We start from the raw sequence: 25819 nt of genomic DNA on the forward strand, positions 1-25819 counted from the left end.
GGTTCATTCAAATTGGCTGCTTCCGCTTCATCTAATTCTTCAGCTAAATCAAAAGTATCCAAAAAAGAAAGTGGAGCAAAAGGTTCAGCAAAGAGTGCTAAAAGTAAACGGGCACCAAAAGAAAAGAAAGCCACAACTACATCATTGGCAGCCAAAAAGCCTAAAGCAAAAAAAGCGACTCCATCATCATCAACTGCTGCTAAAAAAGTTACTGCAAAATCATCAGCGGCATCAAAAAAAGCACCAGTTAAAGCAAAACCAGCAAAAAGTACAAAATCCGCTGCCAAAAGTAGCCCTGCTCGTAAACCGAAAGCACCAAAAGCTAAGAAAGCTTCTGTTGCCAAATCATCTCCTACAAAAATTAAAAAAGCAGCACCAAAAAAGAAATGATCTGTTACTTTAATAATATATTGAAATATTTCATTATTTTTGCTAAAAAATGAAAATAACATAGGCCTTAATACAGGCCACAAATTAATATTTGATAAGAGTAAATTATTTTTTGTATAAATATTTTATAAAATAATAGTTAAGAAACATTTGCCACAGTCAGTACCACGGATGGGTGGCCACTTGAGAATACTGTGTGCGGTTGCATTTTTATTTAAAATATATGGTATAATAAATAAGTATATATTTAAATTGATTACTTCATTGAAAATTTTAATAATATACTTTAATATTAATGATATTTATGAAAAATATATATTTGTAAAAATTTTCATTTATTACTGGCAACAGCCATACCACGTTGAAAACACCGGTTCTCGTCCGATCACCGAAGTTAAGCAACATTGGGCACAGTCAGTACTTGGATGGGTGACCGCTTGGGAACACTGTGTGCGGTTGCCTTTTTATATTAAAAATATAAATTATTTTTCTTCTTTTCTTTTTTTTTACACACCATATATAAATATATGTTATTTAGAAATGTAAACCTTTTATATTATTCGTCAACAAATAAATATTATTTTTTGTATAAAATTTTATTGCATTTATAACTCATATCATGGTTACTTTAAAGCGAGAAGTTTTTTTAATATTTCAAATGAATATAAAATAATATAAATTTTATGAAATTTATTTATTTTTAGAAATAGCAATCGCTTATAATTATAACAAAATTTTAATAATGTTTAATTTTATTTCAATAATTTATATATATATATATATATATATATATTTTTTAATAAAAATAATATACTCTTATTTAATAATATATGTTGGTCCTATATATAGGACCGAAAATATTTCTTATTTGTTTTTTTTTTTTTTAAATTGTCATTTAAAACGCTTATGCACGTTCTCCACGAATACGTCTTGCCAATTGTATATCCTTAGGCATAATTGTAACACGCTTTGCATGAATTGCGCATAAATTGGTATCTTCAAATAAACCTACTAAATAGGCTTCACTAGCTTCTTGTAATGCCATAACAGCTGAACTTTGGAAACGTAAATCGGTTTTAAAATCTTGTGCAATTTCACGTACTAAACGTTGGAATGGTAATTTACGAATTAACAATTCAGTACTTTTTTGATAACGACGAATTTCTCGTAAAGCTACTGTACCAGGACGATATCTGTGTGGTTTTTTTACTCCACCAGTTGCTGGTGCACTTTTACGTGCAGCTTTCGTTGCTAATTGTTTTCTTGGTGCTTTACCACCAGTTGATTTACGTGCAGTTTGCTTGGTTCTAGCCATTTTCAAATAATAATGTTTTTACAAAAAAACACACAATTTTAAAAATTATATTCGACAATTTGATACTACAAAGTCAAATGTTTAAATGCGAAATAAATGTGTTGTATTTATATTTATATGAAATTTCAAAATTTTTGTTGTCATATCCTATTGGATAGCTATCAGAGTATGGACTAATCAAATTGTATAGGCGTGGCTTAAAAAATCTTTAATGCTTTATATAAAAAGGCACAATTGTACCGGCGCTCACATACATTACAATCAGTGTTCCCAACTTAGTGGTTTTACTACCAAAACTAGTGGTTTTTATATTTTGTTAGTGGGATTATTTACTTTTTAGTGGTTAGTGGTTTTTTTTAGTGGTTTTTATTCATAGATGAATCTTAAGAATAGAAATTATATAGATAAAATTTTTTTTTAAATTTTATTTATTAAACATTTAATAAATATTTATCATATCATTTATCAATTTATCATTTTTAAAACCTCGATCATTTCGAAAGCTTTTTATTATCTACAGTTGTCAAATTGACAACTGTAGATAATATTAATTAATTTAAAATATTATCTATGTTTTCTACTATACCTACTATCAATACAACTGACATAACCTTAATTTTTCGATATTAAATAACAATAAGAGACCGCATTTGATATTAAATATCAATATTTATTTTAATGTTTGTTATTTTAAATGGAGGAAAAAAAGATATACGTCCAGAAATTTAGAGACTCTTGGTTAAGCGATCCATTGCTAAAAGATTGGCTGATAGCAGTTGAGAGTATAAATGAAAATTCATCTGGCCGAGTAGCTAAATGTAAAGTTTGTGATTCATTCTTAAAAAATCGTTATAATACTTTGAAAGATCATCGTTTAACTTTAAAACATCAAAGACTTTCAAAGGTATGTCAGCAACTTTATTTATTTTTTTTATTTCAAAACATTTTAATTTTTTTAGTAGCAATGAAACATTGTAATTTTTTATAAGGATTAACGTTTTATAGTTTAATTTACATGAAAAAAAAATTTTTACAGGATGTCACCAGCACTACTCAACCAAAATTACCATTTAAACCAGCTCAAAATTTGACGATTCAAAAAGAAGAAGCACGACTTGCTTTGTTTGTTTCAGCACACACAAGTATTAAATTGATGGATCATATGGGCGAGGTCATAAACCATACCCACAAAGCCGATGAAAAAATTAAATTACATCGCACAAAATGTGCTTATATAATAAAAAACGTACTTGCGCCTTATTTTTCTGATAGATTAAGAGATGATATGAAGGATCAACCATTTAGTTTGTTGATAGATGAATCCACCGATATCTCAGTCCATAAATATTTAGGAATTATTGCTATTTATTATAGTAATACACATAAAAAAATCATATCTACTTATTTAGATCTCGTTGAGTTAAGCGATTGTGATGCTTCTGGTATAACTAATGCCATTAAGCAAACTTTACATAAATTTGATTTATCATTAAGTAATTTAATGGGTATCGGTACTGATAATGCCTCTGTAATGACTGGAATTAACGAGGGAGTTTTTGCTAAACTAAAGAAGGAAGTGCCTCATCTCATTCTGGTACGCTGTCTCTGTCATTCATTACAACTAGCTGTTTCTACTGCTGCTAAAAAATTCTTGCCACGGAATTTAGAATTCATTATTGATGAGACCTATAATTGGTTTTGTCGCTCCGCGTCAAGACAAAATAGTTACAGAGAACTTTATAAAAGTATTAATGATGGTCATGATCCGTTGAAGATAGTACAATCATGTGATACACGGTGGCTGTCAATTGAGTCCGCTGTTTCACGTATTTTCTCTCAATGGTCTGAATTAAAGAATCATTTTTCGAAAGCTAAGTTAAAAGACCGGTGTTATAAAGCTGAGTTATTGCATGCAAATTACTGTGATGATATTAACTATGCATATTTTGCATTCTTGTGTCCTATTTTGACTGAAGTAAATCGAGTTAATAAAATGTTTGAAGCTCAGGATTCTGATCATACACGATTATGTGATGAATTGAGTGGATTGATTGATATACTTGTTAATAAAATTACGTTACCTTCTAACAAAGTAAATATTTTCACTCAAAAAATTCAGGATTTTATTGATCGAACCTGTTATTTAGGATATAAATTTGAAAATTGCATATCAAACTTGGTAGAGAAAGGTTTGCCAAAAACTGAAGTTAATGGAATACGTAGCCGATGTATTCAGTTTATTATTGATTTGATTGAAGAATTGAAGAGAAGACTACCTGAAAACTTAACTATAATGAAAAAGATAAACAGAATAAGTGTTAATAACGCATTAAATCATAATAAACAGTCCATTGTTGACTTATTAACTTTTTTCGGAAAAAGTGATGAATTCATACAAAAAGTAGATGAACAGTGGCGGCAAATTCATCTACTTAAGTGGAATGAAACCATCAAAACCAATCAATTTTGGTATGAGGTGTTACAATTTCAAGATTCTTTACGACAACCTCGATTCCAAGAATTAGGAACTTTTGCCATATCCTTACTTGTACTTCCACATTCAAATGCTGAAGTGGAAAGATTATTCAGCACCATGAATAATACAAAAACAAAAAAAAGGAATCGAATGAAGTCAGACTTATTAACTTCCATTTTAAGTATTCGAGCTGGCTTAAAAAGAGAAATGAAATGCTGCAACAATTATGACATTCCTCATGATGTAATTAAAAAAATTGGTACTAAGGAAGTATATTCGGAGTTAAATAGTGGAGATATTTCATCTGACGAAGAAAACCTATAAATTAATTAATAAATACGTTATCATATATATCATATAATTCGTTATCAAACTTTACATAAATAAAAGTAAAAGGAGTTATAATAATTTAACTGTAAATAATAAAATTAATAATTATTTATATAAAGAACTGTTTTCATATATATTAATTGAATTTTTATTAACCTAATGTTAATTGAACAACATCATAAAAATCTAAATAGAATTTCAGAAATATAAGTTTTAAATTTTCAATTATTTGCTTCATAATAAATTTAAAGTTTTGAATTTTATTATGGCAGAAGTCTTAGTGGTTTTCTAGTGGTTTTCTATCGTCTGTTTAGTGGGTTTGAGAATTGAAAGTTGGCAACACTGATTACAATACTTGTGAGGTTAACACACGTGTTATCCGTTCGTTAAAATATTGTAAATAATTTTTTATTAAAATGACTGGCAGAGGAAAAGGTGGAAAGGGTCTTGGAAAAGGGGGTGCAAAACGTCATAGAAAAGTTTTGCGTGATAATATCCAAGGTATTACAAAACCTGCAATTCGTCGTTTAGCACGACGAGGTGGAGTAAAACGTATCTCTGGTTTAATTTATGAAGAAACACGTGGTGTACTTAAAGTATTCCTTGAAAATGTTATTCGGGATGCTGTTACATATACTGAACACGCAAAACGTAAAACAGTTACAGCTATGGATGTTGTATATGCATTAAAACGACAAGGTCGTACTTTGTATGGTTTTGGAGGTTAAGAAAATATAATAATTTACTTAAAATATTTAGTAAATTTATTAAAGAATATTTAATACATCCGATAAATTTAAACAGGCTTTCCTTTTTGGGAAGCCACTAATTTTATTTATATAAGAGTAAATAAATTTGTTAATAAATATAACATATTATATAATTTGTTTACAACAAATTATTTTGTTTATAACATACATTACCAAATATTTTTATTTATTTTTTTTTTTTTTATTGTAATATATCTGCAATAATAAATTATAATTTGTATATTATCTATTTTATTTTACAATAACTTATTGAATTTTTGAAAAAATTTTATTATAAATTAATATACTATTATATTTTTTATATATACAAGTTAAGAGTAACAAGTATCGATAGGAGATTATCGAATTTATAACTAATAAAACATTTCGCCTTAATCAAAGAAAATAAAGATTTTGCTATACCATTTTTTATACTTTCAATAAATAATTTATTATTAAATTTTTATTATTTCATTTATTTTTTAAAATTATTAAAAATATTTTTCTAATAATTATAAGCGTACATAAACAAGTAGTAAATGTAAAATGAAAATAATAAAGGTAATGTAATGCATTTGCATTACACTGATTTACGATATATATTCCGCGATATCCTTTATTATATTTAAAATTAATAATATTGATATACTAATAATAGATATATTCAAGCTATTAATATATAAAATTTTATATTAAATATGATATTAATAATTGTTTATTTTATTTTTTTGTATATATAAAAATAATTTACTCTTATTTAAAAAATTTGATGGCTCTCTTAAAAAGAGAGCCGTTTTTATATGTTGATGTATTTTTATGTTATCAATTAAATAATATTTTCGATTTATTTATTTTGAACTTGTATATTTTGTAACAGCTTTAGTACCTTCACTAACAGCGTGCTTTGCCAATTCACCAGGTAATAATAATCGAACTGCGGTTTGAATTTCCCGACTTGTGATTGTTGAACGTTTATTATAATGTGCTAAACGTGATGCTTCAGCAGCAATACGTTCAAAAATATCATTAACAAAACTGTTCATGATACTCATAGCTTTACTAGAGATACCAGTATCAGGATGCACTTGTTTTAATACTTTGTAAATGTAAATTGCATATGATTCCTTGCGCTTCCTCTTCTTTTTCTTATCACTCTTTGATATATTTTTTTGAGCTTTGCCAGCTTTTTTTGCTGCTTTTCCACTTGTTTTTGGTGGCATTGTTACAAACAATTAATATACACAGATAGTTACAGAACACCAGTCAGTATATGTATGAGCGTGTCGTGTATACAACTAGCGTATTATATACGCGAAGATGGATATAACAATAAAAATGAATACTACTCTCTGATTGGCTAAAAATAATACTATAAGGTGATTGGTTTATTTTTAAAGTTTTATATTTTATAAAACTTTAAATTAAAATACCCAAATAACATTTTAAACATTTATGTTACAATCCCCGTAACGTACACATCTGTGTGATTATATTTACAAAAAAAAATATTAATTAAATAAATTTATTCGCTATGTCTGGACGAGGTAAAGGTGGTAAAGTAAAGGGAAAGGCAAAGTCAAGATCAAGCCGAGCAGGATTACAATTTCCTGTTGGAAGAATTCACAGATTATTACGAAAAGGAAATTATGCTGAACGAGTAGGTGCTGGTGCCCCAGTATATTTGGCTGCTGTTATGGAATATTTGGCTGCAGAAGTTCTCGAGTTAGCTGGTAATGCTGCCCGTGATAACAAAAAAACACGTATCATTCCACGTCATTTACAATTGGCAATTCGTAATGATGAAGAATTAAATAAATTATTATCTGGTGTAACAATTGCTCAAGGTGGTGTATTACCAAACATTCAAGCAGTGTTATTACCAAAGAAAACTGAAAAGAAAGCATAAATTAAAAACATTGCATTAATTTTTATAATAATAATACATCGATCATAGGCCTTTTAATAAAAGGCCACAAATTTATTTAAAATAAGAGTAAAAATTATTTTTATAAATAATATATTATAATATTTTTTTAAAGAATCAATTTAAATAATTATAAATTAATGATTCTTTTTTTTTTTTTCTTTTTTTATATGTTATTATGGAAATAATTCATCATATTATGATGACATTTAGGTAACATATTATAAGAATATTCATAAAATATTATCAAAATAATATTGTATTATGATGATATTTAGACAAAATATTATAAGAATATACACAAAATATTATCAAAATAATATCATTAGATAACAAAACTGTTCATGATACTCATACCTTTACTAGAGATAAAAGTATCAGGATGCACTTGTATTAATACATATTATCACAACATCACAAAATATTTTTTAAAAGGAAAAATTTTTTTAAAATTATTATAAAATTTGATTGAATTAAATTTCAATTTATTTTTTTTAATAATTAAAGAAAAAAAAAAAACAAAGCATATAAACTTTCTATTGAAAATGTTATTTTAAACTAGATGGCCAAGTGAACTTCGTTACACAAACAATATATGACGTATTCGTTATTTAAATAATCAGTATCCTTTGATATTATATCAATACGTTACTCTCTTCTTTTGATACATATTAATAAAATTTCAATTTATAAGATTTTATGTCAATTATATAAATAATATTATAAATTTTCTAAATACATAAGTTAAGTAACAAAAAATTTGAATAACAAGATAAATTTATATATTATGTTTTAATACTCGATACTATAATATATCGCATCCGTTACCAATTATTCGGTATCCTTTGATTTATACACAGAATGAACTAAAAATATATATCAAATTTATTTTATTTATTTATATATTTAATATTATTATTATTATTTTATATTACAAAGTTTCTTAACGAAGCTTACAATGATTTCTCATATCGTACTTAACAAAATTATTTAGATCATATAAAATTTAAATTGTTAAAAAATTTGTATATTTATTATTATTATTATTTATTTTTATTAAAATTACATAACATAAAATTAATAATATTTTAATAATTATATAAATTAATTCTTATTTAAAATAATCTTATATTAATCTCAACAAATACTCTAATAATATATTTTGTCATAAATTTTTTTATATTTAAAATAAATATTATAATATATAAATACTTATATCAGTATAAAATTTCTTTATATAATTATGAAAAAATTAATTTAATAGTTAATTATTGATATTAATGCATAAATAAAAGTATTTTCTAATGAAATATATTTTGTCAATGTTCGATTAACACATTTCATAATAATACGTTTTCATTATTGACAAAAAAAGTTTTTCTAAAAATGAAATCTTATACTATAATATATATATTTATATATTAAATTTTTTAATTATTTATATACTAATAATTTATAATAAATCGATATTAAATAAAAAATAAAAATATATACTTTTTAAGTTTACCTTAAAAATATTATTGTTTTGTATGATTGAAATAATTAATATTAAACTATGTTTATTAATAATTGTTAATAAAAAAATTAAATATATTTTAATTTATAAAATAAATATTATTATTAAATTTATAATTTATTATTTTATATATTATAGAAATTGAAAAAATAAATCATGTTTACTACGACAGTAAATTAGAAATACTATTTAATTTTTATGTGTTTTCTACATGGTACTTTGACTTACATAGGGACTTATATTATTGTGAATAATGATATAATTGAAAACCTTTATTTTTTATTTGATAGAATTATTATATTTTATCATTTAAATATTTATAATAAATACATTATTTTTATAAAGTAAAAAAATATGGCCGAAGAAAATTCTACAGCTGTTGCAGCAACTGCGGTTACTGCTGCTTCTACAACACCAACAAAAAAAGCAACAGCTTCTGGTGCTAAACGTACAAAACAACATTCAAAACCAACACATCCACGTACATCAGAAATGGTTGTTAACGCAATTAAAAATTTAAAAGAACGTGGTGGTTCATCATTACAAGCAATTAAAAAATATTTAGCTGCAAATTATAAAGTGGATTCTGATAAAATTTCACCATTTATTAAAAAATATTTAAAAGCTGCTGTAACTGAGGGAGCCTTGGTACAAACTAAAGGTAAAGGTGCATCTGGTTCATTCAAATTGGCTGCTTCCGCTTCATCTAATTCTTCAGCTAAATCAAAAGTATCCAAAAAAGAAAGTGGAGCAAAAGGTTCAGCAAAGAGTGCTAAAAGTAAACGGGCACCAAAAGAAAAGAAAGCCACAACTACATCATTGGCAGCCAAAAAGCCTAAAGCAAAAAAAGCGACTCCATCATCATCAACTGCTGCTAAAAAAGTTACTGCAAAATCATCAGCGGCATCAAAAAAAGCACCAGTTAAAGCAAAACCAGCAAAAAGTACAAAATCCGCTGCCAAAAGTAGCCCTGCTCGTAAACCGAAAGCACCAAAAGCTAAGAAAGCTTCTGTTGCCAAATCATCTCCTACAAAAATTAAAAAAGCAGCACCAAAAAAGAAATGATCTGTTACTTTAATAATATATTGAAATATTTCATTATTTTTGCTAAAAAATGAAAATAACATAGGCCTTAATACAGGCCACAAATTAATATTTGATAAGAGTAAATTATTTTTTGTATAAATATTTTATAAAATAATAGTTAAGAAACATTTGCCACAGTCAGTACCACGGATGGGTGGCCACTTGAGAATACTGTGTGCGGTTGCATTTTTATTTAAAATATATGGTATAATAAATAAGTATATATTTAAATTGATTACTTCATTGAAAATTTTAATAATATACTTTAATATTAATGATATTTATGAAAAATATATATTTGTAAAAATTTTCATTTATTACTGGCAACAGCCATACCACGTTGAAAACACCGGTTCTCGTCCGATCACCGAAGTTAAGCAACATTGGGCACAGTCAGTACTTGGATGGGTGACCGCTTGGGAACACTGTGTGCGGTTGCCTTTTTATATTAAAAATATAAATTATTTTTCTTCTTTTCTTTTTTTTTACACACCATATATAAATATATGTTATTTAGAAATGTAAACCTTTTATATTATTCGTCAACAAATAAATATTATTTTTTGTATAAAATTTTATTGCATTTATAACTCATATCATGGTTACTTTAAAGCGAGAAGTTTTTTTAATATTTCAAATGAATATAAAATAATATAAATTTTATGAAATTTATTTATTTTTAGAAATAGCAATCGCTTATAATTATAACAAAATTTTAATAATGTTTAATTTTATTTCAATAATTTATATATATATATATATATATATTTTTTAATAAAAATAATATACTCTTATTTAATAATATATGTTGGTCCTATATATAGGACCGAAAATATTTCTTATTTGTTTTTTTTTTTTTTAAATTGTCATTTAAAACGCTTATGCACGTTCTCCACGAATACGTCTTGCCAATTGTATATCCTTAGGCATAATTGTAACACGCTTTGCATGAATTGCGCATAAATTGGTATCTTCAAATAAACCTACTAAATAGGCTTCACTAGCTTCTTGTAATGCCATAACAGCTGAACTTTGGAAACGTAAATCGGTTTTAAAATCTTGTGCAATTTCACGTACTAAACGTTGGAATGGTAATTTACGAATTAACAATTCAGTACTTTTTTGATAACGACGAATTTCTCGTAAAGCTACTGTACCAGGACGATATCTGTGTGGTTTTTTTACTCCACCAGTTGCTGGTGCACTTTTACGTGCAGCTTTCGTTGCTAATTGTTTTCTTGGTGCTTTACCACCAGTTGATTTACGTGCAGTTTGCTTGGTTCTAGCCATTTTCAAATAATAATGTTTTTACAAAAAAACACACAATTTTAAAAATTATATTCGACAATTTGATACTACAAAGTCAAATGTTTAAATGCGAAATAAATGTGTTGTATTTATATTTATATGAAATTTCAAAATTTTTGTTGTCATATCCTATTGGATAGCTATCAGAGTATGGACTAATCAAATTGTATAGGCGTGGCTTAAAAAATCTTTAATGCTTTATATAAAAAGGCACAATTGTACCGGCGCTCACATACATTACAATACTTGTGAGGTTAACACACGTGTTATCCGTTCGTTAAAATATTGTAAATAATTTTTTATTAAAATGACTGGCAGAGGAAAAGGTGGAAAGGGTCTTGGAAAAGGGGGTGCAAAACGTCATAGAAAAGTTTTGCGTGATAATATCCAAGGTATTACAAAACCTGCAATTCGTCGTTTAGCACGACGAGGTGGAGTAAAACGTATCTCTGGTTTAATTTATGAAGAAACACGTGGTGTACTTAAAGTATTCCTTGAAAATGTTATTCGGGATGCTGTTACATATACTGAACACGCAAAACGTAAAACAGTTACAGCTATGGATGTTGTATATGCATTAAAACGACAAGGTCGTACTTTGTATGGTTTTGGAGGTTAAGAAAATATAATAATTTACTTAAAATATTTAGTAAATTTATTAAAGAATATTTAATACATCCGATAAATTTAAACAGGCTTTCCTTTTTGGGAAGCCACTAATTTTATTTATATAAGAGTAAATAAATTTGTTAATAAATATAACATATTATATAATTTGTTTACAACAAATTATTTTGTTTATAACATACATTACCAAATATTTTTATTTATTTTTTTTTTTTTTATTGTAATATATCTGCAATAATAAATTATAATTTGTATATTATCTATTTTATTTTACAATAACTTATTGAATTTTTGAAAAAATTTTATTATAAATTAATATACTATTATATTTTTTATATATACAAGTTAAGAGTAACAAGTATCGATAGGAGATTATCGAATTTATAACTAATAAAACATTTCGCCTTAATCAAAGAAAATAAAGATTTTGCTATACCATTTTTTATACTTTCAATAAATAATTTATTATTAAATTTTTATTATTTCATTTATTTTTTAAAATTATTAAAAATATTTTTCTAATAATTATAAGCGTACATAAACAAGTAGTAAATGTAAAATGAAAATAATAAAGGTAATGTAATGCATTTGCATTACACTGATTTACGATATATATTCCGCGATATCCTTTATTATATTTAAAATTAATAATATTGATATACTAATAATAGATATATTCAAGCTATTAATATATAAAATTTTATATTAAATATGATATTAATAATTGTTTATTTTATTTTTTTGTATATATAAAAATAATTTACTCTTATTTAAAAAATTTGATGGCTCTCTTAAAAAGAGAGCCGTTTTTATATGTTGATGTATTTTTATGTTATCAATTAAATAATATTTTCGATTTATTTATTTTGAACTTGTATATTTTGTAACAGCTTTAGTACCTTCACTAACAGCGTGCTTTGCCAATTCACCAGGTAATAATAATCGAACTGCGGTTTGAATTTCCCGACTTGTGATTGTTGAACGTTTATTATAATGTGCTAAACGTGATGCTTCAGCAGCAATACGTTCAAAAATATCATTAACAAAACTGTTCATGATACTCATAGCTTTACTAGAGATACCAGTATCAGGATGCACTTGTTTTAATACTTTGTAAATGTAAATTGCATATGATTCCTTGCGCTTCCTCTTCTTTTTCTTATCACTCTTTGATATATTTTTTTGAGCTTTGCCAGCTTTTTTTGCTGCTTTTCCACTTGTTTTTGGTGGCATTGTTACAAACAATTAATATACACAGATAGTTACAGAACACCAGTCAGTATATGTATGAGCGTGTCGTGTATACAACTAGCGTATTATATACGCGAAGATGGATATAACAATAAAAATGAATACTACTCTCTGATTGGCTAAAAATAATACTATAAGGTGATTGGTTTATTTTTAAAGTTTTATATTTTATAAATATTATAAATTAAAATACCCAAATAACATTTTAAACATTTATGTTACAATCCCCGTAACGTACACATCTGTGTGATTATATTTACAAAAAAAAATATTAATTAAATAAATTTATTCGCTATGTCTGGACGAGGTAAAGGTGGTAAAGTAAAGGGAAAGGCAAAGTCAAGATCAAGCCGAGCAGGATTACAATTTCCTGTTGGAAGAATTCACAGATTATTACGAAAAGGAAATTATGCTGAACGAGTAGGTGCTGGTGCCCCAGTATATTTGGCTGCTGTTATGGAATATTTGGCTGCAGAAGTTCTCGAGTTAGCTGGTAATGCTGCCCGTGATAACAAAAAAACACGTATCATTCCACGTCATTTACAATTGGCAATTCGTAATGATGAAGAATTAAATAAATTATTATCTGGTGTAACAATTGCTCAAGGTGGTGTATTACCAAACATTCAAGCAGTGTTATTACCAAAGAAAACTGAAAAGAAAGCATAAATTAAAAACATTGCATTAATTTTTATAATAATAATACATCGATCATAGGCCTTTTAATAAAAGGCCACAAATTTATTTAAAATAAGAGTAAAAATTATTTTTATAAATAATATATTATAATATTTTTTTAAAGAATCAATTTAAATAATTATAAATTAATGATTCTTTTTTTTTTTTTCTTTTTTTATATGTTATTATGGAAATAATTCATCATATTATGATGACATTTAGGTAACATATTATAAGAATATTCATAAAATATTATCAAAATAATATTGTATTATGATGATATTTAGACAAAATATTATAAGAATATACACAAAATATTATCAAAATAATATCATTAGATAACAAAACTGTTCATGATACTCATACCTTTACTAGAGATAAAAGTATCAGGATGCACTTGTATTAATACATATTATCACAACATCACAAAATATTTTTTAAAAGGAAAAATTTTTTTAAAATTATTATAAAATTTGATTGAATTAAATTTCAATTTATTTTTTTAATAATTAAAGAAAAAAAAAAAACAAAGCATATAAACTTTCTATTGAAAATGTTATTTTAAACTAGATGGCCAAGTGAACTTCGTTACACAAACAATATATGACGTATTCGTTATTTAAATAATCAGTATCCTTTGATATTATATCAATACGTTACTCTCTTCTTTTGATACATATTAATAAAATTTCAATTTATAAGATTTTATGTCAATTATATAAATAATATTATAAATTTTCTAAATACATAAGTTAAGTAACAAAAAATTTGAATAACAAGATAAATTTATATATTATGTTTTAATACTCGATACTATAATATATCGCATCCGTTACCAATTATTCGGTATCCTTTGATTTATACACAGAATGAACTAAAAATATATATCAAATTTATTTTATTTATTTATATATTTAATATTATTATTATTATTTTATATTACAAAGTTTCTTAACGAAGCTTACAATGATTTCTCATATCGTACTTAACAAAATTATTTAGATCATATAAAATTTAAATTGTTAAAAAATTTGTATATTTATTATTATTATTATTTATTTTTATTAAAATTACATAACATAAAATTAATAATATTTTAATAATTATATAAATTAATTCTTATTTAAAATAATCTTATATTAATCTCAACAAATACTCTAATAATATATTTTGTCATAAATTTTTTTATATTTAAAATAAATATTATAATATATAAATACTTATATCAGTATAAAATTTCTTTATATAATTATGAAAAAATTAATTTAATAGTTAATTATTGATATTAATGCATAAATAAAAGTATTTTCTAATGAAATATATTTTGTCAATGTTCGATTAACACATTTCATAATAATACGTTTTCATTATTGACAAAAAAAGTTTTTCTAAAAATGAAATCTTATACTATAATATATATATTTATATATTAAATTTTTTAATTATTTATATACTAATAATTTATAATAAATCGATATTAAATAAAAAATAAAAATATATACTTTTTAAGTTTACCTTAAAAATATTATTGTTTTGTATGATTGAAATAATTAATATTAAACTATGTTTATTAATAATTGTTAATAAAAAAATTAAATATATTTTAATTTATAAAATAAATATTATTATTAAATTTATAATTTATTATTTTATATATTATAGAAATTGAAAAAATAAATCATGTTTACTACGACAGTAAATTAGAAATACTATTTAATTTTTATGTGTTTTCTACATGGTACTTTGACTTACATAGGGACTTATATTATTGTGAATAATGATATAATTGAAAACCTTTATTTTTTATTTGATAGAATTATTATATTTTATCATTTAAATATTTATAATAAATACATTATTTTTATAAAGTAAAAAAATATGGCCGAAGAAAATTCTACAGCTGTTGCAGCAACTGCGGTTACTGCTGCTTCTACAACACCAACAAAAAAAGCAACAGCTTCTGGTGCTAAACGTACAAAACAACATTCAAAACCAACACATCCACGTACATCAGAAATGGTTGTTAACGCAATTAAAAATTTAAAAGAACGTGGTGGTTCATCATTACAAGCAATTAAAAAATATTTAGCTGCAAATTATAAAGTGGATTCTGATAAAATTTCACCATTTATTAAAAAATATTTAAAAGCTGCTGTAACTGAGGGAGCCTTGGTACAAACTAAAGGTAAAGGTGCATCTGGTTCATTCAAATTGGCTGCTTCCGCTTCATCTAATTCTTCAGCTAAATCAAAAGTATCCAAAAAAGAAAGTGGAGCAAAAGGTTCAGCAAAGAGTGCTAAAAGTAAACGGGCACCAAAAGAAAAGAAAGCCACAACTACATCATTGGCAGCCAAAAAGCCTAAAGCAAAAAAAGCGACTCCATCATCATCAACTGCTGCTAAAAAAGTTACTGCAAAATCATCAGCGGCATCAAAAAAAGCACCAGTTAAAGCAAAACCAGCAAAAAGTACAAAATCCGCTGCCAAAAGTAGCCCTGCTCGTAAACCGAAAGCACCAAAAGCTAAGAAAGCTTCTGTTGCCAAATCATCTCCTACAAAAATTAAAAAAGCAGCACCAAAAAAGAAATGATCTGTTACTTTAATAATATATTGAAATATTTCATTATTTTTGCTAAAAAATGAAAATAACATAGGCCTTAATACAGGCCACAAATTAATATTTGATAAGAGTAAATTATTTTTTGTATAAATATTTTATAAAATAATAGTTAAGAAACATTTGCCACAGTCAGTACCACGGATGGGTGGCCACTTGAGAATACTGTGTGCGGTTGCATTTTTATTTAAAATATATGGTATAATAAATAAGTATATATTTAAATTGATTACTTCATTGAAAATTTTAATAATATACTTTAATATTAATGATATTTATGAAAAATATATATTTGTAAAAATTTTCATTTATTACTGGCAACAGCCATACCACGTTGAAAACACCGGTTCTCGTCCGATCACCGAAGTTAAGCAACATTGGGCACAGTCAGTACTTGGATGGGTGACCGCTTGGGAACACTGTGTGCGGTTGCCTTTTTATATTAAAAATATAAATTATTTTTCTTCTTTTCTTTTTTTTTACACACCATATATAAATATATGTTATTTAGAAATGTAAACCTTTTATATTATTCGTCAACAAATAAATATTATTTTTTGTATAAAATTTTATTGCATTTATAACTCATATCATGGTTACTTTAAAGCGAGAAGTTTTTTTAATATTTCAAATGAATATAAAATAATATAAATTTTATGAAATTTATTTATTTTTAGAAATAGCAATCGCTTATAATTATAACAAAATTTTAATAATGTTTAATTTTATTTCAATAATTTATATATATATATATATATATATATTTTTTAATAAAAATAATATACTCTTATTTAATAATATATGTTGGTCCTATATATAGGACCGAAAATATTTCTTATTTGTTTTTTTTTTTTTTAAATTGTCATTTAAAACGCTTATGCACGTTCTCCACGAATACGTCTTGCCAATTGTATATCCTTAGGCATAATTGTAACACGCTTTGCATGAATTGCGCATAAATTGGTATCTTCAAATAAACCTACTAAATAGGCTTCACTAGCTTCTTGTAATGCCATAACAGCTGAACTTTGGAAACGTAAATCGGTTTTAAAATCTTGTGCAATTTCACGTACTAAACGTTGGAATGGTAATTTACGAATTAACAATTCAGTACTTTTTTGATAACGACGAATTTCTCGTAAAGCTACTGTACCAGGACGATATCTGTGTGGTTTTTTTACTCCACCAGTTGCTGGTGCACTTTTACGTGCAGCTTTCGTTGCTAATTGTTTTCTTGGTGCTTTACCACCAGTTGATTTACGTGCAGTTTGCTTGGTTCTAGCCATTTTCAAATAATAATGTTTTTACAAAAAAACACACAATTTTAAAAATTATATTCGACAATTTGATACTACAAAGTCAAATGTTTAAATGCGAAATAAATGTGTTGTATTTATATTTATATGAAATTTCAAAATTTTTGTTGTCATATCCTATTGGATAGCTATCAGAGTATGGACTAATCAAATTGTATAGGCGTGGCTTAAAAAATCTTTAATGCTTTATATAAAAAGGCACAATTGTACCGGCGCTCACATACATTACAATACTTGTGAGGTTAACACACGTGTTATCCGTTCGTTAAAATATTGTAAATAATTTTTTATTAAAATGACTGGCAGAGGAAAAGGTGGAAAGGGTCTTGGAAAAGGGGGTGCAAAACGTCATAGAAAAGTTTTGCGTGATAATATCCAAGGTATTACAAAACCTGCAATTCGTCGTTTAGCACGACGAGGTGGAGTAAAACGTATCTCTGGTTTAATTTATGAAGAAACACGTGGTGTACTTAAAGTATTCCTTGAAAATGTTATTCGGGATGCTGTTACATATACTGAACACGCAAAACGTAAAACAGTTACAGCTATGGATGTTGTATATGCATTAAAACGACAAGGTCGTACTTTGTATGGTTTTGGAGGTTAAGAAAATATAATAATTTACTTAAAATATTTAGTAAATTTATTAAAGAATATTTAATACATCCGATAAATTTAAACAGGCTTTCCTTTTTGGGAAGCCACTAATTTTATTTATATAAGAGTAAATAAATTTGTTAATAAATATAACATATTATATAATTTGTTTACAACAAATTATTTTGTTTATAACATACATTACCAAATATTTTTATTTATTTTTTTTTTTTTTATTGTAATATATCTGCAATAATAAATTATAATTTGTATATTATCTATTTTATTTTACAATAACTTATTGAATTTTTGAAAAAATTTTATTATAAATTAATATACTATTATATTTTTTATATATACAAGTTAAGAGTAACAAGTATCGATAGGAGATTATCGAATTTATAACTAATAAAACATTTCGCCTTAATCAAAGAAAATAAAGATTTTGCTATACCATTTTTTATACTTTCAATAAATAATTTATTATTAAATTTTTATTATTTCATTTATTTTTTAAAATTATTAAAAATATTTTTCTAATAATTATAAGCGTACATAAACAAGTAGTAAATGTAAAATGAAAATAATAAAGGTAATGTAATGCATTTGCATTACACTGATTTACGATATATATTCCGCGATATCCTTTATTATATTTAAAATTAATAATATTGATATACTAATAATAGATATATTCAAGCTATTAATATATAAAATTTTATATTAAATATGATATTAATAATTGTTTATTTTATTTTTTTGTATATATAAAAATAATTTACTCTTATTTAAAAAATTTGATGGCTCTCTTAAAAAGAGAGCCGTTTTTATATGTTGATGTATTTTTATGTTATCAATTAAATAATATTTTCGATTTATTTATTTTGAACTTGTATATTTTGTAACAGCTTTAGTACCTTCACTAACAGCGTGCTTTGCCAATTCACCAGGTAATAATAATCGAACTGCGGTTTGAATTTCCCGACTTGTGATTGTTGAACGTTTATTATAATGTGCTAAACGTGATGCTTCAGCAGCAATACGTTCAAAAATATCATTAACAAAACTGTTCATGATACTCATAGCTTTACTAGAGATACCAGTATCAGGATGCACTTGTTTTAATACTTTGTAAATGTAAATTGCATATGATTCCTTGCGCTTCCTCTTCTTTTTCTTATCACTCTTTGATATATTTTTTTGAGCTTTGCCAGATTTTTTTGCTGCTTTTCCACTTGTTTTTGGTGGCATTGTTACAAACAATTAATATACACAGATAGTTACAGAACACCAGTCAGTATATGTATGAGCGTGTCGTGTATACAACTAGCGTATTATATACGCGAAGATGGATATAACAATAAAAATGAATACTACTCTCTGATTGGCTAAAAATAATACTATAAGGTGATTGGTTTATTTTTAAAGTTTTATATTTTATAAATATTATAAATTAAAATACCCAAATAACATTTTAAACATTTATGTTACAATCCCCGTAACGTACACATCTGTGTGATTATATTTACAAAAAAAAATATTAATTAAATAAATTTATTCGCTATGTCTGGACGAGGTAAAGGTGGTAAAGTAAAGGGAAAGGCAAAGTCAAGATCAAGCCGAGCAGGATTACAATTTCCTGTTGGAAGAATTCACAGATTATTACGAAAAGGAAATTATGCTGAACGAGTAGGTGCTGGTGCCCCAGTATATTTGGCTGCTGTTATGGAATATTTGGCTGCAGAAGTTCTCGAGTTAGCTGGTAATGCTGCCCGTGATAACAAAAAAACACGTATCATTCCACGTCATTTACAATTGGCAATTCGTAATGATGAAGAATTAAATAAATTATTATCTGGTGTAACAATTGCTCAAGGTGGTGTATTACCAAACATTCAAGCAGTGTTATTACCAAAGAAAACTGAAAAGAAAGCATAAATTAAAAACATTGCATTAATTTTTATAATAATAATACATCGATCATAGGCCTTTTAATAAAAGGCCACAAATTTATTTAAAATAAGAGTAAAAATTATTTTTATAAATAATATATTATAATATTTTTTTAAAGAATCAATTTAAATAATTATAAATTAATGATTCTTTTTTTTTTTTTCTTTTTTTATATGTTATTATGGAAATAATTCATCATATTATGATGACATTTAGGTAACATATTATAAGAATATTCATAAAATATTATCAAAATAATATTGTATTATGATGATATTTAGACAAAATATTATAAGAATATACACAAAATATTATCAAAATAATATCATTAGATAACAAAACTGTTCATGATACTCATACCTTTACTAGAGATAAAAGTATCAGGATGCACTTGTATTAATACATATTATCACAACATCACAAAATATTTTTTAAAAGGAAAAATTTTTTTAAAATTATTATAAAATTTGATTGAATTAAATTTCAATTTATTTTTTTAATAATTAAAGAAAAAAAAAAAACAAAGCATATAAACTTTCTATTGAAAATGTTATTTTAAACTAGATGGCCAAGTGAACTTCGTTACACAAACAATATATGACGTATTCGTTATTTAAATAATCAGTATCCTTTGATATTATATCAATACGTTACTCTCTTCTTTTGATACATATTAATAAAATTTCAATTTATAAGATTTTATGTCAATTATATAAATAATATTATAAATTTTCTAAATACATAAGTTAAGTAACAAAAAATTTGAATAACAAGATAAATTTATATATTATGTTTTAATACTCGATACTATAATATATCGCATCCGTTACCAATTATTCGGTATCCTTTGATTTATACACAGAATGAACTAAAAATATATATCAAATTTATTTTATTTATTTATATATTTAATATTATTATTATTATTTTATATTACAAAGTTTCTTAACGAAGCTTACAATGATTTCTCATATCGTACTTAACAAAATTATTTAGATCATATAAAATTTAAATTGTTAAAAAATTTGTATATTTATTATTATTATTATTTATTTTTATTAAAATTACATAACATAAAATTAATAATATTTTAATAATTATATAAATTAATTCTTATTTAAAATAATCTTATATTAATCTCAACAAATACTCTAATAATATATTTTGTCATAAATTTTTTTATATTTAAAATAAATATTATAATATATAAATACTTATATCAGTATAAAATTTCTTTATATAATTATGAAAAAATTAATTTAATAGTTAATTATTGATATTAATGCATAAATAAAAGTATTTTCTAATGAAATATATTTTGTCAATGTTCGATTAACACATTTCATAATAATACGTTTTCATTATTGACAAAAAAAGTTTTTCTAAAAATGAAATCTTATACTATAATATATATATTTATATATTAAATTTTTTAATTATTTATATACTAATAATTTATAATAAATCGATATTAAATAAAAAATAAAAATATATACTTTTTAAGTTTACCTTAAAAATATTATTGTTTTGTATGATTGAAATAATTAATATTAAACTATGTTTATTAATAATTGTTAATAAAAAAATTAAATATATTTTAATTTATAAAATAAATATTATTATTAAATTTATAATTTATTATTTTATATATTATAGAAATTGAAAAAATAAATCATGTTTACTACGACAGTAAATTAGAAATACTATTTAATTTTTATGTGTTTTCTACATGGTACTTTGACTTACATAGGGACTTATATTATTGTGAATAATGATATAATTGAAAACCTTTATTTTTTATTTGATAGAATTATTATATTTTATCATTTAAATATTTATAATAAATACATTATTTTTATAAAGTAAAAAAATATGGCCGAAGAAAATTCTACAGCTGTTGCAGCAACTGCGGTTACTGCTGCTTCTACAACACCAACAAAAAAAGCAACAGCTTCTGGTGCTAAACGTACAAAACAACATTCAAAACCAACACATCCACGTACATCAGAAATGGTTGTTAACGCAATTAAAAATTTAAAAGAACGTGGTGGTTCATCATTACAAGCAATTAAAAAATATTTAGCTGCAAATTATAAAGTGGATTCTGATAAAATTTCACCATTTATTAAAAAATATTTAAAAGCTGCTGTAACTGAGGGAGCCTTGGTACAAACTAAAGGTAAAGGTGCATCTGGTTCATTCAAATTGGCTGCTTCCGCTTCATCTAATTCTTCAGCTAAATCAAAAGTATCCAAAAAAGAAAGTGGAGCAAAAGGTTCAGCAAAGAGTGCTAAAAGTAAACGGGCACCAAAAGAAAAGAAAGCCACAACTACATCATTGGCAGCCAAAAAGCCTAAAGCAAAAAAAGCGACTCCATCATCATCAACTGCTGCTAAAAAAGTTACTGCAAAATCATCAGCGGCATCAAAAAAAGCACCAGTTAAAGCAAAACCAGCAAAAAGTACAAAATCCGCTGCCAAAAGTAGCCCTGCTCGTAAACCGAAAGCACCAAAAGCTAAGAAAGCTTCTGTTGCCAAATCATCTCCTACAAAAATTAAAAAAGCAGCACCAAAAAAGAAATGATCTGTTACTTTAATAATATATTGAAATATTTCATTATTTTTGCTAAAAAATGAAAATAACATAGGCCTTAATACAGGCCACAAATTAATATTTGATAAGAGTAAATTATTTTTTGTATAAATATTTTATAAAATAATAGTTAAGAAACATTTGCCACAGTCAGTACCACGGATGGGTGGCCACTTGAGAATACTGTGTGCGGTTGCATTTTTATTTAAAATATATGGTATAATAAATAAGTATATATTTAAATTGATTACTTCATTGAAAATTTTAATAATATACTTTAATATTAATGATATTTATGAAAAATATATATTTGTAAAAATTTTCATTTATTACTGGCAACAGCCATACCACGTTGAAAACACCGGTTCTCGTCCGATCACCGAAGTTAAGCAACATTGGGCACAGTCAGTACTTGGATGGGTGACCGCTTGGGAACACTGTGTGCGGTTGCCTTTTTATATTAAAAATATAAATTATTTTTCTTCTTTTCTTTTTTTTTACACACCATATATAAATATATGTTATTTAGAAATGTAAACCTTTTATATTATTCGTCAACAAATAAATATTATTTTTTGTATAAAATTTTATTGCATTTATAACTCATATCATGGTTACTTTAAAGCGAGAAGTTTTTTTAATATTTCAAATGAATATAAAATAATATAAATTTTATGAAATTTATTTATTTTTAGAAATAGCAATCGCTTATAATTATAACAAAATTTTAATAATGTTTAATTTTATTTCAATAATTTATATATATATATATATATATATATTTTTTAATAAAAATAATATACTCTTATTTAATAATATATGTTGGTCCTATATATAGGACCGAAAATATTTCTTATTTGTTTTTTTTTTTTTTAAATTGTCATTTAAAACGCTTATGCACGTTCTCCACGAATACGTCTTGCCAATTGTATATCCTTAGGCATAATTGTAACACGCTTTGCATGAATTGCGCATAAATTGGTATCTTCAAATAAACCTACTAAATAGGCTTCACTAGCTTCTTGTAATGCCATAACAGCTGAACTTTGGAAACGTAAATCGGTTTTAAAATCTTGTGCAATTTCACGTACTAAACGTTGGAATGGTAATTTACGAATTAACAATTCAGTACTTTTTTGATAACGACGAATTTCTCGTAAAGCTACTGTACCAGGACGATATCTGTGTGGTTTTTTTACTCCACCAGTTGCTGGTGCACTTTTACGTGCAGCTTTCGTTGCTAATTGTTTTCTTGGTGCTTTACCACCAGTTGATTTACGTGCAGTTTGCTTGGTTCTAGCCATTTTCAAATAATAATGTTTTTACAAAAAAACACACAATTTTAAAAATTATATTCGACAATTTGATACTACAAAGTCAAATGTTTTAAATGCGAAATAAATGTGTTGTATTTATATTTATATGAAATTTCAAAATTTTTGTTGTCATATCCTATTGGATAGCTATCAGAGTATGGACTAATCAAATTGTATAGGCGTGGCTTAAAAAATCTTTAATGCTTTATATAAAAAGGCACAATTGTACCGGCGCTCACATACATTACAATACTTGTGAGGTTAACACACGTGTTATCCGTTCGTTAAAATATTGTAAATAATTTTTTATTAAAATGACTGGCAGAGGAAAAGGTGGAAAGGGTCTTGGAAAAGGGGGTGCAAAACGTCATAGAAAAGTTTTGCGTGATAATATCCAAGGTATTACAAAACCTGCAATTCGTCGTTTAGCACGACGAGGTGGAGTAAAACGTATCTCTGGTTTAATTTATGAAGAAACACGTGGTGTACTTAAAGTATTCCTTGAAAATGTTATTCGGGATGCTGTTACATATACTGAACACGCAAAACGTAAAACAGTTACAGCTATGGATGTTGTATATGCATTAAAACGACAAGGTCGTACTTTGTATGGTTTTGGAGGTTAAGAAAATATAATAATTTACTTAAAATATTTAGTAAATTTATTAAAGAATATTTAATACATCCGATAAATTTAAACAGGCTTTCCTTTTTGGGAAGCCACTAATTTTATTTATATAAGAGTAAATAAATTTGTTAATAAATATAACATATTATATAATTTGTTTACAACAAATTATTTTGTTTATAACATACATTACCAAATATTTTTATTTATTTTTTTTTTTTTTATTGTAATATATCTGCAATAATAAATTATAATTTGTATATTATCTATTTTATTTTACAATAACTTATTGAATTTTTGAAAAAATTTTATTATAAATTAATATACTATTATATTTTTTATATATACAAGTTAAGAGTAACAAGTATCGATAGGAGATTATCGAATTTATAACTAATAAAACATTTCGCCTTAATCAAAGAAAATAAAGATTTTGCTATACCATTTTTTATACTTTCAATAAATAATTTATTATTAAATTTTTATTATTTCATTTATTTTTTAAAATTATTAAAAATATTTTTTCTAATAATTATAAGCGTACATAAACAAGTAGTAAATGTAAAATGAAAATAATAAAGGTAATGTAATGCATTTGCATTACACTGATTTACGATATATATTCCGCGATATCCTTTATTATATTTAAAATTAATAATATTGATATACTAATAATAGATATATTCAAGCTATTAATATATAAAATTTTATATTAAATATGATATTAATAATTGTTTATTTTATTTTTTTTGTATATATAAAATAATTTACTCTTATTTAAAAAATTTGATGGCTCTCTTAAAAAGAGAGCCGTTTTTATATGTTGATGTATTTTTATGTTTATCAATTAAATAATATTTTCGATTTATTTATTTTGAACTTGTATATTTTGTAACAGCTTTAGTACCTTCACTAACAGCGTGCTTTGCCAATTCACCAGGTAATAATAATCGAACTGCGGTTTGAATTTCCCGACTTGTGATTGTTGAACGTTTATTATAATGTGCTAAACGTGATGCTTCAGCAGCAATACGTTCAAAAATATCATTAACAAAACTGTTCATGATACTCATAGCTTTACTAGAGATACCAGTATCAGGATGCACTTGTTTTAATACTTTGTAAATGTAAATTGCATATGATTCCTTGCG

The 25819-nt window shown here is 24.9% G+C and overlaps 4 non-coding genes across 4 annotated transcripts; all 4 read left to right on the top strand.

Moving 5' to 3' along the window:
- Positions 1 to 733: 733 nt before the first annotated feature.
- On the top strand, positions 734 to 852 carry LOC123303696. Its single transcript, XR_006535791.1, has one exon. It is a non-coding gene; the product is annotated as a 5S ribosomal RNA (ribosomal RNA).
- Positions 853 to 10108: 9256 nt separating this feature from the next.
- LOC123303697 lies at positions 10109 to 10227 on the top strand. The gene has a single exon (XR_006535792.1). It is a non-coding gene; the product is annotated as a 5S ribosomal RNA (ribosomal RNA).
- A 6355-nt stretch (positions 10228 to 16582) lies between these two features.
- LOC123303698 lies at positions 16583 to 16701 on the top strand. Its single transcript, XR_006535793.1, has one exon. It is a non-coding gene; the product is annotated as a 5S ribosomal RNA (ribosomal RNA).
- Positions 16702 to 23058: 6357 nt separating this feature from the next.
- On the top strand, positions 23059 to 23177 carry LOC123303699. The gene has a single exon (XR_006535794.1). It is a non-coding gene; the product is annotated as a 5S ribosomal RNA (ribosomal RNA).
- The last annotated feature ends 2642 nt before the right edge of the window (positions 23178 to 25819 follow it).

The sequence above is a fragment of the Chrysoperla carnea genome, assembly GCF_905475395.1.
Source record: "Chrysoperla carnea chromosome X unlocalized genomic scaffold, inChrCarn1.1 SUPER_X_unloc_122, whole genome shotgun sequence".
Classification (NCBI taxonomy): Eukaryota; Metazoa; Arthropoda; class Insecta; order Neuroptera; family Chrysopidae; genus Chrysoperla; species Chrysoperla carnea.